The sequence below is a fragment of the Elephas maximus genome, chromosome 2, assembly GCF_024166365.1.
Source record: "Elephas maximus indicus isolate mEleMax1 chromosome 2, mEleMax1 primary haplotype, whole genome shotgun sequence".
NCBI classification, from domain to species: domain Eukaryota; kingdom Metazoa; phylum Chordata; class Mammalia; order Proboscidea; family Elephantidae; genus Elephas; species Elephas maximus.
Window position 1 is genome coordinate 216593658 of NC_064820.1, and position 13547 is coordinate 216607204.

General features: G+C 45.3%; 1 protein-coding gene across 2 annotated transcripts in view; it reads left to right on the forward strand.

The window, feature by feature from the left end:
- The first annotated feature begins 4902 nt into the window (after positions 1-4902).
- LOC126070537 (zinc finger protein 420-like) overlaps positions 4903-13547 on the forward strand; it is a 406055-nt gene continuing 397410 nt past the window's right edge. For both annotated transcript variants that reach the window (XM_049874810.1, XM_049874808.1), the window contains exon 1: positions 4903-5222. The gene's annotated coding sequence lies outside the window, so the exon portion shown is untranslated. The remainder of the gene's footprint in view (positions 5223-13547) is intronic.

The following is a 13547-nucleotide window of genomic DNA, read 5'->3' on the forward strand; positions in this document are numbered from 1 at the left end:
CTCAGGAGCAGGGAATGGTGCTCTCCATGCAGGTTGAGCAGTTGGTGTGGTGCGTGAGTGGGAACATGTACATCACCTCTCACTGGTGGAAGGAGGTGTGGCTGGTAGAGAGGAGTGTCAGGTGGACATTCACACAGTCACTATACCTCCACCTCTTTCTCAGCAGGGGGATGGAGGAAGGAACAGCAGGCGGATGTTCATCAGTCTGGCTGTATCTGTCTGTTGGTGGATGGGGAAAGGGAGGAAGGTGCAGCAGGTGGGTACCCCTGCACTCACTCTTCTTCTGTTCTGTGCTGGGCAGGGGGAGGGAGAAAAGGACTTCAGGGGGAATGCACACATAGTCATAGCTCCTCTTCCCCTTGCTGGGCTGATTAAGGGATGGAGTCATGCCTGACAGATGTACACACAGTGGTGCTGCCTCCAGTCAGTTCGGGGAGGGACGATGGGGCTGCTGGGGACTGTGCGAACAGTTGTGTCTCCCCTGCCCCTCGCTGGATGGATCAAGAGAGTTGCACCTGGCAAATGTGAGCGCAGTGTTGCCACCTCATGTCAGCTGTTGGAAGGTAGGAAGGAAGGGGCTGTCGTGGGATGTGCGCACAGTCACGACTCTTCTACCCCTCACTGGGCGGGTTAAGGGAGATAGTCGCATCTTGTGGATGCAAATACAGAGGTAGCAGAGGGGCGGGGTGGACAGAGGAAGGAGCTATGGGGGGATGCATGCACAGTCATGGCTTTTCAATTCCTTGCTGGAAAGGTTAAGGGATGGAGTCGCACATGGTGGTTGTGTACACAGAGGTGTTGCTTCACAGTGCATGGGGGTTAAGGAGGAGGGAGCAGTGGGTGAGTTCTCTTGCTGTCCCACTGTCACTGGCCTCCATTGGGCCCTTGGGGGAGGGGTACTTGGAAGGTGGGCACACACACAGGGAGGTGTCCGTAGTCTTGCTTGTCCGGTGGGCAAGAGGGCTGGCTGATGGGGTTTGGTGGGGTAGGCGGAAAAGAATAGGCTCACGTTATGTTCCCCCTCCAGTCAGGCAAGGTGGTCAGAGTATGGGACTCTCTGCCACCTCTGGTCAGGAAGATAGGTTGAAGAGGAATGGGTTCCTCTGGCTTGGATATGTGGGTGCCGAGGCACCTTGCATCTGCTGCAGCCAGGAAGCAGGACGTGTTCCTCTCTTGAGTACACAGGGAGGGGTTGCTGCCTGGAGACCATTTGGGTGGGAGAGCTCCTGCTGGCACTCCATGGGTCTACCGCCTTGTGCAAGCCACTTACCTCTGAGATCAAGGGCTGCCACTCCTGAGTATCTGTGGTTCTGGATCTGGCACCCTCCCTGTCTCTGCTTCTTTCCTTGCATATCTATAGAGAGTCTCTGTCCCTTTTGGGAAAGCCGTGAAGTTACTTTGCTATTTTCTTCACCCAAGGTTGCTGTTGGCTTTTTCATAAGTTAGCTGCGGCGCGCAGGACGGCTGACTGAGCTCCTCCGTTCCGTGTTACTCTCTCTCGCTGCCTTCCTTATTTCTTCCAATCAGTGTTCTGTTCAGTTCTTAGGTTTTCTTTTTCGATGTTCAGGGTCCTGGATTGTTATGTTTCTATTTTGCCTGGTTTTCTGGGTCTTTGGAGCAGTGGGAGGTTATGGTGCTTGTGACTAATCCACCATCTTGGCTCCACCTCCCGAGGAAACATTTTAACACCTTCAACAAACAATTCCTCATTCAAGCTAGAAATTCTGACCCCTATTCCCTTTTTGTTACAAGTAGTTAAACTTTTACAAAAAGGCTGAATTGTCTCTTTAGAAAGGTAGAAGTGAAGGTTTCATTTTAACTCAGAATGGAGTTTTAATTTAGGCCATTGCAGTTATGCCAGTACCTCAGTTTTGAGGTTCACATATACACTACCTTGGAAACCCTGGTGGTGTAGTGGTTAAGTGCTATGGCTGCTAACCAAAGGGTCTGCAGTTTGAATCTGCTAGGTGCTCCTCGGAAACTGTATGGGGCAGTTCTACTCTGTTCTATGGGGTTGCTATGAGTTGGGATCCACTCGATGGCACTGGGTTTGGTTTGGTTTTATACACTACCTTAGGGTCAGTCTCATTGGTTTTGAATACAGGTGGTCCCCGACTTACAGTGTATTTGAGTGACAATGAACCACAGTTACGACTGTCCTTTTATGTATATACATATATATATTATCAGTAATATGTACTACATACAGTGTTGCAGTGCATAATTTGCTGATGTTATGATTCTCAGATGTTTACTTATAGATGTTCAATGTTATGATTTACTGATCAAAAAACACTGTCCAATAACAGCCCTGGCCTGGTCTGTAATGAAGTCTGTGTTGGTGTTTGTGTAGGGTGTCGTAATGGATAGAACGTTGGGTAATGTTCAGCTGTAATGACATACGACAGTTGATGCCATCAGGACTTCAACTTCATTGTTATGACACTGAGGCCAACAAATAAAGATTGGATTTATAAAGATTCTGATAATAAAAGGCAATAATAATAAAAGAAAAAAAAGGAGGTATTGACTTACATCATCACCATGTTACAACAGAGTCATTGGAACATAAGCCCGTGGTAAGTTGTGGACTACCTATACCATTAAATAGAGGAGCATGTTTTGTTTGATACAGGAAACACAGCTCACTCTTGAATAATCACAATCCATACCCACAGCCACTGAGTCATTGCTATGCTTGAACCCATTATTGCAGCCACTGTGTCAGTTCATCTCTCTGAGAGTCTTGCTCTTTTTCATTGGCCCTCTACTTTACCAGGCATGATGTCCTTCTCCAGGGACTGGTTCCTATTGATAACATGTTCAAGGTACGTGAGAATAAATCTCACCATCCTCTCTTCTAAGGAGCATTCTGGTTGTACTTCTTCCAAGACAGATTTGTTTGCTCTTCTGGCAGTATATTCAATATTCTTTGCCAACACCATAATTCAAATGGATCAATTCTTCTTCAGTCTTCCTTATTCATTGTCCAACTTTTGCATGCATGTGAGATGATTGCAAACACAATACCTGGGGTCTGGCTCACCTTAGTCCTCAAAGTGACATCTTTGCTTATAGTCTAGGAAACCCTATTTGGCAGCTCTACTGTCCTATAAGTGGAAACCCTGGTGGCATAGTGAGTGGTTAAGTGCTAGGGCTGTTAACTAAAAGGTCGGCAGTTCGGATCCGCGAGGTGCTCCTTGGAAACTCTATGGGACAGTTCTACTCTGTACTATAAGGTCGCTATGAGTCGGAATCGACTCAACAGCAGTGGGTTTGGTGGGGTTTACTGTCCTATAGAGTCACTATGAATTGTAATTGACTCCAGGACAGACAAAAACAACAACTACATGGAAGGAGGAAAACACCTTAGCTTCCAGTACATGTGACTTACACAACTCCTCTTTTACTTAAATTGTTGGAAACGTTAATGGAAGTAGCTCTGATCCTTAAGACCTCAAAGATGTTGAAATGGTTCAAAAAGAGGAGGATTAACTTCTGTTGGGAGGGCAGAAACTGAAAACCCATGGAGTGGTGGGAGGGAGGGGAGCTCAGGCCTAGCCTGTGCCCTTCTGTAACCGAACTTGGGTTCTTGTCTTGTCCTATTAGCTGACTGAAACAAGATGGTTGCCACACCACCAGCTGCACGGGAAACAAAGTGGAAATGTCTTCTTTGTGCAAACAGGGAGCAATGTGGGGCCTAGCAGCTTGAAAACCAGGGGCTGTCTGCCCCAGGGGAGCTCCAAGGTTTTATGCCCTCAGTCCCCAGCGGGCGGGATTGGCACCCAAAATTCTACACCGCAATCCCTCCCATGTCCATATTCAGAGATCCAGGTGCTGAGTCATTTAGCAAAGGAAGGGACATTTCACTGTGCAAATGGGCTCGGACACAGCTGTGTGCCTGCGAGCATCTTCCTTTCTGGTGAAGTTCAGGTCTGGGGTCAATTTCCGGCCATGGTTCTTCAGGTCCTGCTCAGGTGCCAAGATCTTGGTTTGTGCATGCTCGAGATTTCGGTGCCAAATTCAAACCGCAGTTAGGGCTGCAGTGCGGTGGTGCCAAACCTCAGTAAGAAACCGAAATTTGGCGGGCTGCAAGTGGGGAAAAACTGCGGAGAAGATGGGGACGCCACAGCAGTATCTTCAATTCCATTCCCAAACCCTCTGTCTGAGGCCGTGCCCACTGCACAGCCCTGACCCTTGCCATCCCAGGGCCCACCCCCTGCACAGCCCCACCCCGCCTCTTGCCTTCCCAGGGTAACCAACGGGGTTAAACTGTTTCCCCTCCATCTATCAAGCCCCTGGTCTGTGGTCTGATAAGGCATCCTGTGTAGCAGCCCAAGGCCACTTCATTGCTCCCTCTTCATTCGGACATGTGCAATAAGCAGCAAAGCTGTCCTCAGATAAATTTCATACGTCACACCCCGAAAAACACACCCCCTAGTCGCCCTGATACTGCACCTCCACACATGTTAATTAGTTCCTGAAATTGCCCACCTGGTCTCAGAAGCTTTACGCGTAACTTCCTTATCTAGAGCCTTATAACTACCCTGGAATCCCAAGCCTCAGGGAGCTTGATTGGAGGCCTAGCCTCCGAAGCTCCGTGCTTGACTGGCTTGCAGTAAAGTCTACTTTGTTTTTCTCAAAGGCCTAGTGTCTTTCAATTGACTTTAGGGGTTGCAGGGAGCAGGGACACCCTGATAGGGTTACACTAGGCCCCGCCCCCTGCACGGCCCCGCCACACCCCTCCTCGTCCCTTTCCATCCCAGGCCCCGTCCCCTGCACCGCCGGCCCCGCTCCTTGCTATCCCAGGCCCGCCCCCTCCGGGTACCCCGACTGCGGCGCCATTTCCTGCCCACTCGGAAGAGGCTCCCTCCGAGCGACAATCCCACGAAGTTAGCAGTCTTTTTTCTAATTCAAAGCCGCGCTTTACGTCCCCTGCAGGCCCGCGTCCTCCCCGTTCGGAGTCCGGGGTCCCTGTGGACGCTGAAGTCCGCACACCCGCCCGGCTCCCGCCCCGGATCCGCGTCCGTTTCCTGTTAAAGCAGCTCAGTGGTGCGCCCGGCCTCCCCCTCTCCGGCCGGTGACCCACCTGCCCCCTTTCCTGGGGGAGCCCTTCCCCGACCCCTCCCCGGAGAGGCCCCGCGGGGTGGTCGCCCTGTGCCGGCAGCCCGGTCCCCTGGGCTCTCAGGGCGGCGCCGGCCGCGCCCCGTGCCGCGAATCAGGTAGTTTTGTTTATTTCGTCAGTTTCAGTCAGATAATCTGTGTCTTCATTTCATTGTTGAAGCTTATTTCTGTGCAGTTTTATTGATATTTACTTTTTAATATGAAATTTGGGCTTTCTTTTTCGCAGTTTTGGTTTACAGATTTGAAGTCTTGTTTATTTCTTTTCAACCCCTCCCACCCCTTTTTTCTTTTTTTGAAGTTCCCTGGGTGGCCCAGAAGGTTTTTGCTGGTGTACTAACCTAAAAAAAAGGATGGCGGTTTGAATCTGGCAGGTGACACTGCGGGAGACGCCTGTGCTTTGGTGAAGATTGCAGCCTGGAAATCCTGTGCTGCATTTCTGCTCTGTAACGCGTGGGGTCGCCAGTGAGTCAGAATCGATTCCAGGGCAGTGGGTTTTTGTTTTCTTCTTTTTTTAATGTTATGTTTTTAAAGATACACATATTTCAAGATCATTGCTTTGACCACATTCCATGGTTTCTTCATGGTGACAGTGACTTTAAGTTGGTCATTTAGCAGTTGTCCCATAGATCATAAAAAACTTTTTCGTAATCACATTCTAAGTATATAAACTGTCTTTCGCTTTTTGTTGTGTTTCGTTTTGCTTGCACTGTCTGACTGGTTCACTGTCATTTTGATTTCACTGGAAGAACTGTGGCCTCCTCAATGTCTCTTTTTATTTTTTGAGATTGTTTCACAGCTTTGTTTCTAGTTGAAGACAACACAATAGCCAGAGGTAGGAGAATTGTTAAATTCGGTGAGGTCTTGTCTTATTTGAAATTAGCTGACATTTTCTGTATGACTCTTTCAGGGTCATATTTGATGAGTGTTCAATCAGTGTATCCAAATGTCTTTGATAAAGGTTCAGTTTGTATTCACTGATTTGTTGTTGTTAGGTGCCCTCAAGGTGATTACGACTGATGACACCGTGTGACAGAGTAGAACTGCCCCATAGAGATTTCTAAGCTGTAATCTTCATGGACACGTACTTTGGACATGTTTTTAGGAGGGACCAGTCCCTGCAGACGGACATCATGCTTGGTAGGGAATCAGCGAAAAAGAGGAAGACCCTCAAGGATGTGGACTGACACAGTGGCTGCAACAGTGGACTCCAACATAGCAAGGATTGTGAGGATGACGCAGGACTACGCAGTGTTTCGTTCTGTTGTACCTAGGGTCGCTATGAGTCAGAACCTACTAAGTGGCGTCTAACAACAACAATCATCTTTATGGGAGTAGATTGCCAGGTCTTGAGTTCGAATGGCCAACCTTTCATTTAGAAGCCCAGCATTTAACCATTGTGCCATCAGGTCTCCTTATTCACTAATTTAGATACACTAAATTCTCAATATGCTTACGTTTCATTGCATTATAGACATGGTGATTTCACTGGGAATTGTTTTTAATTTTGCCATTTAGGCTTAATGATTAATCAATTTTTCTTTAATCCATGTGTTTCTATTTATTCATGTTTCGGGCATACATTTTTATGTGCTTACATAGACATGAATATCCTATCTTTATGTTTAATTTTCCCTTTTGTTAATTGCCATTGATTCTGTCTCATGACAACCCCATGGCTATAGGGTGGAACTGTTCCAAAGGGTTTTCTTGGCAATAGTTTTAATAGAAAATGAAGGCATTATTTGTTTACTGTGGGGCCTTATTGCAGCAGGGATGCTCTAATAGGCAGTCATGTTGTTTTCTCTTGTAATCCACACAAACGTCCCAAGAGCAATCTTCGTTCTTCTTTTTTTTTTTAAAGATAATTAAATTAAATACTACCGGAGTTAAAGTACTACCATAGCTGGCCAAACTCACTGTGCTCCAGACTGCCAAATCTGTGTGAGATATCTGACACCAACTGCAAGTTAGGAGTTTACTAAAACCACCCTCAGATTTCATATAGACTCTCAGAACTCATTGGAAGCCATTAGACTCTTGAGCACGTTTTTACAGGGAAAACACAGAAATTAGAACTAGCCAAAGAGACGCATAGGGCAGAGTATAGGAGGGTTCCAAATGCCAAGTAGAAACATCCTCGGGATGTGATCAGTGGCATTAATGGTGACAATACCCATGGGTTATTGTCAACCCTAGATGCTCACATGAACGTCGGTGTCCAGAATTTTTTTTGAGTCTTCATCACATAGGCATGACTGATTGAATTATTGCTCATGGGGCTGAACTCCAGCCCTCCACTTGCCTCCCCATCCCCCAAGTCAGCCTGGTATCTTGGGGCCCAAAGCCCTGTCATAAGAAACCCAAACTCCGTTTTGTAAATGCCTCGGCATCCCTTTCCTTCCAACCTGTGCTTAAATATTACTTATTTCAAAAGAGCAGGTGTGCTCGCCTTCATTATCAACTTGCCATCACATCCATATGTAAAATCCCAGATAACTGTCCAGAGGAATCTCCTCCCCTCACTGGTTCTCCTTTTGCCTGCCCACATGTCACATCTGGGAACCCGGATGAGAAATCCATGCCCTCCGCCAACTTTGCATCCACTAGACCCCCAAGTTTCCTGCCACTTGTTTTAAATTTGGCAGTATTCCCTAAGTTCATGAAATAACGTGCACTCCCCCCACCTCCAGACCCTATTAAAGGCTGAGCCCACATCTGTCTGCACTCTTTGATTCTTCCCTTCTTTGGCTCTCATATGAACTCTGTGTGGCCCTCAAGTGTGTGCCCCTCTAGGTTTTGTGAGTAATGAACAGTCATTTCTTCATTGTGATTGTTGCATGTTAAAGTGCAGCTTTGTAACCAAAGAAACCCCCACCTGATTACTGCACAGGTGGTCTCACCAGCTGACCCCCTCTGGGTAGCTGTGTGTTTCCTCCTGCAGTGGGCTCTCATTTACCTGTTCATATTTGTCTAGTATTAACAGAAGCCCCAACTCTAACCACATGGCCAGCTTCTACCTCTTCAGTATAAACTATTAGGTGTGGGGAAGCCCTGGTGGCATAGTGGTTAAAAGCTACAGCTGCTAACCAAATGGTCGGCAGTTCGAATTCACCAGGTGCTCCTTGGAAACCCTACGGGGCAGTTCTGCTCTGTCCTGTAGGGTCAGGATGAGCTGGCATCCGCTCACAGCAATGGGTTTGGTATGGGTTTTATTAGGTGTGGACAAAGGGGTCCACCACGAATCACAAAGGTAGTCCTATCACTCCAGAAATTCCAAGGGTTTAGAGATTACCTCCCAGGAGCCAGGACAAAGGCCAGACCTCGCTTTGTTGTTTTTAGTTGCCATTGAGTCCATTCTGACTCATGGTGACCCCGTTGTGCAGAGTAGAACTTCTCTATATGGTTTTCAATCCTGTAACTTTCTGAAATCAGATCACTAGGCCTGTCTTCCAAGGAACCTCTGGATGTGTTCAAACCAACAACCTTTTGGCTAGTAGTCAGCACTTAACTGTTTGTGTCTCCCAGCCACCACAGTGCTCTCTTTAGGTGAGATTGCAACTGAACAAGGGTTCTTGTCCTGTCCTATGAAGCAGTTGAAATAAGACGGATGCCACAGCTGCAAGGGAAACAGAAAGTAGAAATTTATTATTTGCACAAACAAGGAGCAGTGTGGGCCCTAGCAGCCGAAAGACCAGGTGCTCCAGCCCCAGGGGAACTTTTATGCCTTCCAGTCCCCAGGGGGCAGTATTGGCACCCAAAATCCAACACCCTGATCCCTCCCATGTCCATAGTTGGAGATCCAAGTCAGAGTCATTTGCAAAGGAAGGGAACTCTCACTTTGCAAATGAGCTTGGGTGCAGCTGTGTGGGGGGAAAGCATCTTCCTCTCCAGTGAAGTTCAGGTCCGGGGTCAAGTTCGGGGCCACAGCTCCTCACGTCCTCTGCATATGCCAAGATCTTGGTTTGCGCATTGCGCATACTCAGAATTTTAGCAACCCGGTTAGGGCCTGTCACACAGTGGGGCCAAGCCACAGTTAGGAACTGCGGCTTGATGTGTTACAAAGTCAGGGGGAGGGGGGGCTGCGGTGGAGCAGGAGGAACCTCGGTGGTGGCTTCCTTACTACAGAAGTAGAATTTAAACATGTCCGTTGTACTAAAATACTAAAAAACATCAACAGAAAATGATAATGAAAATCCAGCCAGAACAGGCATGATTGAGAGACAACTGCTCTAATTTTGGTCGATTATACTGTTGGTTTGCATGCACCATAGGTTTCTTTAAAAGACATTTTATCATTTCATAAACAAATTTAATGTATTTTTCCCATAGTATTAAATATTTTTGTACTATCATGCTAATGAAGAGCCCTGGTGGTGGAATGGTTAAGCGCACAGCTGCTAATTGGTGGTTTAACCTGCCCAGCTGCTCTGTAGAAGAAAGACCTGGCAATCTACTTCTATAAAGATTACAGCTTAGAAAACCCTATGGGGCAGTAGTACTCTGTCACATGGGTTTGGTAGGAGTCAGAATTGACTTGACTGCATCTAATATCAACAACAACAACATCATGTTAAAACCAGAAAAGCCAAACCTGTTGCCGTTGAGTCGATTCTGACCCCCAGCAACCCTATAGGACAGAGTAGAAATGTCCTATAGGGTTTCCAAGGAGTGGCTGGTGGATTCAAACTAATGACCTCTTGGTTAACTGGTGAGCTCTGAACCACTGTTCCACAAGGGCTCCGAAATCATGTTAAAAGTAGTAAAAATGTTGTTTTTGTTGTTGTTAGGTGCTGTCAAGTTGGTTCTGACTTCTAGCGACCCTGTGTACAACAATGAAACACTGCCTGGTCCGGTGCCATCCTCACAATCATTGCTATGCTTGAGCCCATTGTTGCAGCCACTGTGTGAATCCAGCTCATTGAGGGTCATCTTCTTTTTTGCTGTCCCTGTACTTTACCAAGCATGATGTCCTTCTGCAGGGACTGGTCCCTCCTGATAACATGTCCAAAGTACGTGAGATGTCTCACCTTCCTCGCTTCTAAGGAACATGCTGACTGTACTTCTTTCAAGACAGATTTGTTCTTCTGGCAGTCCATGGTATATTCAGTATTCTTCACCAACACCATAATTCAAATACACCAATTTTTCTTCAGTCTTCCTTATTCATTGTCCAGCTTTCATCTGCATATGAGGGAATTGAAAATACTATGGCTTGGATCAGGCGCACCTTAGCCCTCAAAGTGACATCTTTGCTTTTTAACACTTAAAAGCAGTCTTTTGCAGCAGATTTGCCCAATGTAATGACTGCATTGTTTGGCTTCTTGACTGCTGCTTCCTTGGACGTTGATTGTGGATCCAAGTAAAATGAAATCCTTGACAGCATCAATCTTTTCTCCCTTTATCGTGATGTTGCTTACAGCTGCAGTTGTGAGGATTTCTTTTCTTTATGTTGAGGAGTAATCCATACTAAAGGCTGTGGTCTTTGATCTTCATCAGTAAGTGCTTCAAGTCCTCCTCACTTTCACCAAGTAAGGTTGTGTCGTCTGCATATTGCAGGTTGTTAATAAGTCTTCTTCCAATCCTGATGCCACATGCTTCTTCATATAGTCCAGCTAGTTGGATTATTTTGCTCAGCATACAGACTGAGTAAGTGTGGTGAAAGAATGCAACCCTGGTGCACACCTTTACTGATTTTTAAACTGTGCGGTGTATCTCCTTGATCTGTTCAAACGACTGCCTCTTGGTGTATGTACAGGTTCTGCATGAGCACAGTTAAGTGTTCTGGAATTCCCATTTTTCACAGTGTTATCCATAATTTGTTTTGATCCGTACAGTTGAATGCCTTTGCATAGTCAATAAAATACAGGAAACCATCTTTCTGTTACTTTGTGTGTTCAGCCAATATCCATCTGACATCAGCAATGATATCCCTTGTTCTACATCCTGTTCTAAATCCAGCTTGAATTTTTTGACAGCTCCATGTCAGTGTATTGCTGCAACCGTTTTTGAATTATTTTCAGCAGAATTTTACTGATGCGTGAAATTACTGATATTGTTTGATAATTTCCACTTTCTATGTCTTCCAGTCAGTTGACCAGGTAGCTGTCTTCCAAATTTCTTGGCATAGATGAGCAAGCACTTCCAGCACTGCATCCATTTGTTGAAATATCTCAGTTGGTATTCTGTGAATTCCTGGACACTTGTTTATATGTGTGTGCATATATAATGACCTCTTAACTACTTCTTCATTGTTGCTTTTTCACTTGTTCAAGTTATCTCAATTAGGAAACCTGCTGCCAATGTCATTTCAATAGCATATATTTTACTTGACTTTTTGATTCCTTGGGTTCAATTCCAGAACCCAACCATCTGCATTCTGCCAGTTATTAAGATGTTTGACTCAAGGCAAGTTAGAGTCTATGACACAGTTTTTATCTCTCTCTAATGAGAACAGATGATTTCTGTTGTGATCACAAGGTTAGATCCTAACCTTTCTTAAAAGACTCTTATTGATGTGTTGTCATCCATAATGGGATGACTTGTTGGTCTTACTCATCTGAGAAATTATACGTCCCCTGGTGGATACCAAAACCAGTAAACCAAACCCATTGCCATCTAGTTGGTTCTGACTCATAGCAACATTATAGGACAGAATACAATGCACCATGGGGTTCCCAGGGAGTGGCTGGTGGATTTAAACTGCTGACCTTTTGGTTAGCAGCCTTGGTAAAGAAAACCACTTGTTGAATTGTTTTTTCATTTCTATATTTGTTTTATTCTCCACACAAATATAAAATCCACAGTGGATCTCGTATCCTTGGTGTCCCTCAAGCAATAACTCCCCATTCTCTCCTCCCCTGATTCCCTGGTACCAACAAGTAAACTTTGGTCTCTGTGCTTTAATCATAGATTAAAATTAGGGATCTATAACTTGCCCAGAATTATCTTACATGGGCACATCCATGCACTTACCTCAATCAAAACTGATTCATATACCTCTTGCCTCCCCTCATAAAAATAGCATGTGAAAATAAAAACAACCCTCCCACCACCAACACCACTCTGTGGACCATTGGAAAAATGTATTTTCCATGTTAGCTACCATTGATATACAAGGATTTGACCCTAGATTTCCCCCGGAAGGAGTGGGTATGTTTGGATCCTGCTCAGCAGGCTTTGTAAAGGGGCATAATGTTGGAGAAATACAGGACCTGGTCTACCTGGTGAGGTGGGAGAAGCCAGGATCTACCCTTAAATGTCTGTGCATTTTCTGTTTTGAGTCTCTTGAGAGCCCCTGCCTTTCTTGACTGAGTTTCTGTTCCCTTCTTTATGCGAATGATTGAGGTTTCGTTGATTGGGAACTGAAGAGCTTCATAACCTGGCATCTGGACTTCTACCTTCTCCTTTCTTCAAATGATCTGCCCTGAACTGATGGTGGTTCCAGAACTTGAGTGTGGGTAAAATCTGTGGCCAGCATTTCAAACATCCATTGTCCTGGTTATTCCCCTGTGCTTTTGATTTAGTAGTTCATAGAAGAAGAGTGCTTAGAGGTCTGCGCCTTTAAAATGATCCCTAAGCATTTAGGAGGAAGAGGGCAGTGGCTTCTTCTTGTAAAAAAAAAAAAAAAATTATAACTAAAATTTTGCTGTTTTCACAGTTTTTAAGTGTACAATTCAGTGACATTAAATATATTAACAATGGTGTGTTTCCAAGTCCACCATCTAATTCCAAAACTTCTTCTTCATTCCTAACAGAAACTCAGTACCCCTTAAGCAATAACTCCCCATTCCCTCCTCCCTGAATCCCTGGGAGCCACTAACAAACTTTAGTCTGTATGCTTTTGCTTATTCTGCTTGTTATCACGTAGGTTATATCGTGGAATATTTTGCCTGTTGTGTCTCATTGACTTCATTCAGTATCATGTTTTCCAGGTTCATCCATGGTGAAGCATGAACACAATTTCTTTTATGACTGAATAAAATTTGATGGCATGTGTTTTTTTTTAATTTCAATCCATTCATCTGTTAATGGACACTTGAGTTGTTTCCACCTTTTGGCTATTGAGAATAGTGTCGCAATGAGATTTGGTTTAAAAGTATCTTTTTGAATCCCTGATTTCAAGTCTTTTGGTTGGGTTCAAATGGCCAGTCTAGGAGTGGAGTGTCTGGGTCATATGGAAATTCAATGTTTAAGTTTTTGAGAAACTGCCAAACTGTTTCCACAGTGGTTGTGCTATTTTACATTCTTACCCACAGTGTGTGAGGGTTCCAATTTCTCTACCTCCTCACCAACACTTCTTCTTTTCCATTTTTCTAATAAGAGCCATCCTGGTGGGTGAGAAACGTTATCTCATGTGGTTTTGATTTACATTTCCCCTGTGACTAGATGACACTGAGCATCTTTTCATGTGTTTGTTGGACATT